Source organism: Carassius gibelio, chromosome A1 (assembly GCF_023724105.1).
Source record: "Carassius gibelio isolate Cgi1373 ecotype wild population from Czech Republic chromosome A1, carGib1.2-hapl.c, whole genome shotgun sequence".
Lineage (NCBI taxonomy): Eukaryota > Metazoa > Chordata > Actinopteri > Cypriniformes > Cyprinidae > Carassius > Carassius gibelio.
In genome coordinates, this window is record NC_068371.1 from 26,392,727 (window position 1) to 26,399,226 (window position 6,500).

The 6,500-nt window shown below is 36.3% G+C and overlaps 1 long non-coding RNA gene across 1 annotated transcript; it reads left to right on the forward strand.

Moving 5' to 3' along the window:
• Positions 1–2,827: 2,827 nt before the first annotated feature.
• On the forward strand, positions 2,828–5,264 carry LOC128016931 (uncharacterized). The gene is made up of 4 exons (XR_008184321.1): positions 2,828–3,081; positions 3,828–3,927; positions 4,921–5,036; positions 5,180–5,264. It is a non-coding gene; the product is annotated as an uncharacterized LOC128016931 (long non-coding RNA).
• The last annotated feature ends 1,236 nt before the right edge of the window (positions 5,265–6,500 follow it).

Genomic DNA, 6,500 nt, shown 5'->3' on the forward strand with positions numbered 1-6,500 from the left:
ACAAAACACACAATAGCCTACATTCAAATATAATTTCGTTTTTATCAAAAACTTTGCACATAAAAATAGACTGCTTTGCAAAAAATATATATTTAATATGATAAACTAGGCTACATGAAAAACAGCTTTACAATTATTAGCCAAATGTCGCAGGTATTCTGTTTGAAAAATACAAATAAGAATAAAAACATTCAAACTTAGGCAGCCTGCTCAATAGCACTGGCATCATCACGCCTCTTGACCTAATTAACAAATGGCAATAAGGGGCTGTGCTCAAAAAACAACACTAATAAATAACATTAGGTTCTTTTCTACATCATCTATTGACATCTTCTCCATCATGTCGCTAGGCAACCTCCCTATCCCGCGGTGTTTTTTTTAGCCGCCCATTCCCGCCCGCAGCAAAATTCTAACCGCCCGCTCCCGCGAGATTTGCGTTGGGTCCCGCGGGACCCGGTGGGACTCAATCCCAATGCAGCCTTCTAATTTGAAGCTCTTTGGTTGTGTGCTTCAGCAGGTCTGTGGCTGAATCGCATGTCAATGTCAAGAGTAACGAAAGGATGTGGGTTCAAAGATCTGCTCTTTGTGTCGTCGGGCTTGTTTATGCTTCAGCAGTAACATGACACTTCCGCTTTTGCACTCACACACAGACTGTCCTCCAGACAGCATTAGGCTAAGTACTCTCCAACAGACTCCAACAATTTCCATGAAGCAACGTTAATGAAGAAAAATTATGAATTAAAGCTGCAAGCAGCAATGAATGGGCCCTCGCACACGGGCTCACCGGCAGCGAGTGGCTTTAGTAAAAAGGTGAACAGTGAGAAATATGCATTTAAAGTCATAAATATAAGTGGAATATATCAAAGTATATTCCATAAATCTGCCAATCTTCCTGTTGCCAGCAGGTGGCGCTATCATTATAATGGAATATTGGCCTTCAGATGTGTTCAGGCCAGGACTCTTATCAAACATGTGAAGTTTGGGGAAGATCGAACATTTTATGCCTGAGTTACAACAACTTCTCTTGCTGTGGCGAGACATCAAATTTTGTCATGGCGCCATGGACACGCCCTTTAACAAAAACTCAAGATCTCCACAATTTAACTTGCACAGGCCTTTAGATTAGACTGACCACAAAAAAAAAACATTCATGTAAAAAAATCTCTAGGAGTAGTTTGTCGCAGTGTAAAATATGTCACTTCCTGTTGCCAGCAGGTGGCGCTATGACTATAACTGAATATGGGCATGTAGATCTGTTAAGGGCAGAAGTCTCATCTAACATGTGATGTTTGGGGCAGATTGGACATTATATGTCTGAGTTACAGCAACTTCCTTTTTAATGGCGAAACATCGAAATTTGTCAGGCTGCCATGGACACGCCCTTTAACGAAACCTTAAGATCTAGTTTAGATCTAATTTAGATTAAACTGACCAAGTTTGTTGTTGATTTGAATGAATCTCTAGGAGGAGTTTGTTAAAGTACAACCCCTGAAAATGGCAAAAACAACACCAATTTTGCAGAGAAAATTCTAAATAACCGACTTCCTGTTGGTATCAGTTTTTCGTAAGTATTGGTGTGTTAGATGTGTGTACAGATTTCTGTGCATGTACGTGAAACATAGCTCGAGGCGCACTCCGGTAAAAGTGTATAGGTTTTGCCACACCCATTTCTGAAACCCATGTCAGACGTAAATTTTTGCCATTGTGAGGTGTGTGCAAAGTTTCATGACTTTTCGAGTATGTTTAGGCCCTCAAAAATGCGATTCATTGTGGAAAAGAATAATAAATATAGCTGCAAGCAGCGATGGCGGGCTCAAACCATCAGTGCAAAGTCATCCCGGTGGCATCATGAAAACTGTGCCCAGCGGCCACATGTATCTACAGTAACTCTCTGGCAGTCAGGTTTTAAGGGATATGGCAGTTAGAGGGTTAATCCAAATTATCTAGACTTTGAAATCACATACACAGTACAATATATATAACTTTTGTAACACTTTACAATAAGATTTCATTACTTAACAGTAACTATGTTCACATAAACAATAATTATATAGCATTCATTAATGTCAGTTAATATTCCAAACTTAAACATTAAAATATTGTTTTATTGTGATTTTTTTTTCCAAGCACATTGTCCCAATTCCAAACCATATCAATCTTAATAACTACCATTAATTTTTTATTTAATCATTTATGAGTGATAGATAATTGCCCATGAATGCTGGAAGAGAAAAACTCCTTATATTCAGACGTGCAGAATTATTAGGCATGTTTTCTTTTACATATGAAATGAGCCAAAAAAAGAGTTTTAACTCAAACTGAAAAGTCAAAACTTATTAAATTCTCATGAGAAATATCAGAAACGAATGCAATACAGAAATTCCTAAGTTAAGAAATGACCAATAAGAAAAATAAATAAATAAAAAAAATGCTGATTTTGTCAGTGGAGTCAGAAAAAAAATGGTGGAGAAGAAATGACAAAAAGAATTGCAAAAGAATTAAGGATTAATGTGAAGATTAATTTTTAGTCAATTCTGCAAGACAGACTTTTCAGGATAGGAGATGGAAAACTGAGCTCCTAAATCTTAACGTCAGATTCTGGAAGATATATTCCTGAAACTGTCTTACAAGAGTAGGTGGTGCTGGTCCTTCAAGAATCACTCAAAACCTGTTCATGAAGCCTATATATAAAGTCATAATATATTGTATTCCACAATACTTCATGCTATTCTAATTAAGTAATTTTTTTATTTTTTACCCAAGCAAAGTCTCTTAGAACCTGACACTTTGTCATTCTGGATACTCCAGGAAAGTTGCAGTTCTGGAAATTGGCAACCCATTCTCACTCCAAAGGCGTCAAAAACCGAAGCATGGTCAAGCGCCCCTAGCGTCACTTTTATGACGCCAAATGTGCCTCTCGGCGTCGAATATCGAAGCACTACGACCTTCATTGCTTTCAATGGGAAACTTTTGGCGTCAGAATTCGACACGAGGACATGAGATGTTTATCGCTATGAAATCACGTTCAAGAAGTCTCATTCAGCACACATCGCGATACTTGCTATCAGTTCCACAGTTTGGGTGAGTAGTCGTATATACGCTCTTTTAATGCCTTTTATAAAATGCATTCTGTCTTATTTATTAATCAGACTAGTGCCATATGTTTAATCGCTGTATTATATCGGTCATCCGCGGCTGTCTTTGAGTTTCATTGCGTTTAAATAAATGAAAACAGCTGCTAATTAGTCTGATTAAACTGTATCTGTCACCTGACGTGCCATAGACCTTCGAACAGATTTATATTATTATTAATTTCAGGATCAATGATGTAAGTTGTATTTGTAGTAAAATCATGGTAATCACGACACTTACAATAGTAATAAATGAAATGTGAAGTTAAAACATAGTAAACAGGACATTAGTAACTGTAACTGTAGTTTTACTATGGTATATTAATAATCAATACAACAATACAATAATCACCAAACCAGCTATGTTATTATCACTGTAATGTTAGTGTTTTTATGTGCTTTTATATGACAGATATCACAGTAATCATATGTTCTGTAGCATGCTTTTAATACCTTTTAATGTAAATCCAAAAAAAAAAATCAAATTAAAAATAAATAATAAAACATGCATTTTTCCATCTTGCAGTTCTTTCATATCAGCTTATATTTAAATATATATTTATATATTTATATATATATATATATATATATATATATTATATCTAAATATTTTGCTCACAGATCATTATTAACATTCTGTATATAATTCAATTTTATTTACTCTCCCCTTTTTATTATTTTTGTTTTTATTTTTAGCTGAAAAGACGTAAAGGCAGTCAGCCCAGTGGTGTTTCTGGAGAGGGATTCCTTCAGAAATGGAGAAGACAGAAAGCTGCGGAGGCAGATATATGCAGCAGTAAGTCTGTGATAATTTGTCCCTTTTATCAAACATTCCTGCTGTTATAATTTGTACAGCATTTGTTGTTTCTTAAACTGTTGCACTGTCCAAATACCCACACTTGCCATCTTTGCACTTGACCACTTGATTACTTATTTGATGTCTTTCCTGTATTTGGCCTAGTGTTCAAGTGAGCATGATGACCACAAGTGTGTGTCGAACTTTTCATGACCTGATGACTGTGTTTCCCAATCCTGATCCTGGAGAACCCCAGCACTGCACGGTTTTGGTGTCTCTCTTATCTGCCTTGGAGTCTTCACTGATGAGCTGATGAGTTGAATCAGGTGTGTTTGATCAGGGAGACATCTCAAATGTGCAGTGTTGGGGTTCTCCAGGACCAGGATTGGGAGCCACTGCCTTATGGGACACTTATGTGTTTACAGAGATTTTTAATATCTAATTATCAATATTTCACTGTTACTGTACATTGGACAGCTTTCCGTGACCTCTTGTGAGATCTCGGCAAAAAGTCTGACGATTTATTCCAAAACATGATGCATGATGGGATACACTAAGCTTTGTATAGTGCTCCGGAGCAGTATTGGAGAGGTTTAGTGTGTGTTAAGGACGCTGTGCTTTGGCATTATTAAGACCGGGGACAGTCTCGTTCACACACTGTCATGTACACACACTCTCAAGTGGCCAAGACTGCAAGTGTGGGTATCTGGACAGGGTCAAAGTCTTAAAAATGATCCCTAAACACATCACAGTCTTAATAATCCAGTTTAACACTTGTATGATATTGTACAAGTCCCAGGACGGTCTCATCTGACCTCACAGAATTCATATGACTATAGCTTGCTATTAATTACTTGCTTTCAATAATGGATGCATTTAACATTTAATTATACAGAGGTGTAATGTACAAGTTGCACGTAATTAATAATATTTCCTTCTTTCTGTCTTACAGGATTTTTTGCAGATAATCCTAATGCTGTTCTTCTTTTTCAGGTCTAAAATATCAAGCTCAACAGCTCACTCAAGAGCCAACCCTCACAAACCTTCCTAAAAACTAAAAGAGCTATTACTGAGTCTCAGCGAATCTTGCCATGATCAGCTCTTCCCAGGTACATTTGTTTAGAATATTTTTTTTAATCAACATTTACTCCTCAAATGCTCTGGTCTGAATCTTACTTTAAATTAACTTAATTATATTTAATGAGCAATATTAATTGCACACAGAGTAAGTAGAGATTATCTTGTTTCACAGAAGAGAAGGAAGACCAAGGAAATGATTTGCTCAGGATGAGGAATGAAGACGGCCATCTTGAGCTCAAACAAACAGAAGTCCTCTGGTATGTGTGTGTTGAAGCAATGCTGTGTTATACAACATTTTATGATGATCTCTCACAGAACTGGTCATGTCAGCCTTGATTTCTTTTTTAACTATTACAATTACAGCATGTTAGAAAAGTGACTGGACATTTTTAATATTATGTTTTTAAAAACACACCACCTGTTTTAAGAGTAGACAAGTATCATGAAATTGGTTTAGTTGATATAAACACCAATGTACATTATTTCATTGTTTTCTAAATGTTATGTTATAAATTGTGAATTGATAGTTGATTGGTTTGAAGCCAGGCCTTACACTGCACAGACTAAAATACATTTGTGAGAGAAGTCAGGAACTTTGGAGAAAGATTCTAGAGGAAGAAAACACATTTACTGCAACAATAGATGAATTCTAGAGTCTCTGAGAACTACACATGCTAATGCAGTCTCATGAGCAAGACCTTTGCCTCTGTAACTTTTTCTTAATTCTTTAATTTTTATTGCAGTATTTTAATTTGTACAGATGATCTTATCAGCCAAATGAGGGGTTTTGACCAAGTGATGCTCTTGAAAGGAGTGAAAGAAGAGGATGTGCTAAATTCTCTTCAGAGAAAAAGCTTCTCAAAAGGTCTCAAACCAGCTTGAAGAATGGTAAGTGTACAGTACTACAAGGGTCATAGTTGCTCACACTGCTAAAATCACACAGAACATAAGCTGAGCTCTCTGTCCATTAAACAACTTGATCTGGATTGTGTGTTTCACTTTGACCAGGTTTGGGATCTTAGGACTGAGAGATCCTCTGGCTGAGGACAAGCTACACCACATCAGTGCTGGATATCAACCACAAACTGTTTCCAGACATGAGAGAAGAAGATCATGATGGGGAGATGAAACCAGTTTAGATGTGATGATGGGAATCATTATTTTCTGGAACAGTATCACATGTCTTATATGTATCACATGATCTGTATCACAGTTGACTGGATGGGACTGTGTGACTTTTAAGGACATTTCATCACTCATCTGTGTGAACTGATTTATATATGAGGTTAATGTATTTTTGATGATAATTATTTTCATTGAATCTTATTTGTCTTGATGCTACTTTATCAACTTTATAGTCTATGCTTCAATAAAATGAAAATGGTGAATATTGTGTTCTGAAGATTCTTGTTAAATACATAATTTTACTAGGTAGGCTCATATGTGTTTATTTTAGACTTGGAAAAACAACATAGTAATTATTGGGATTATTT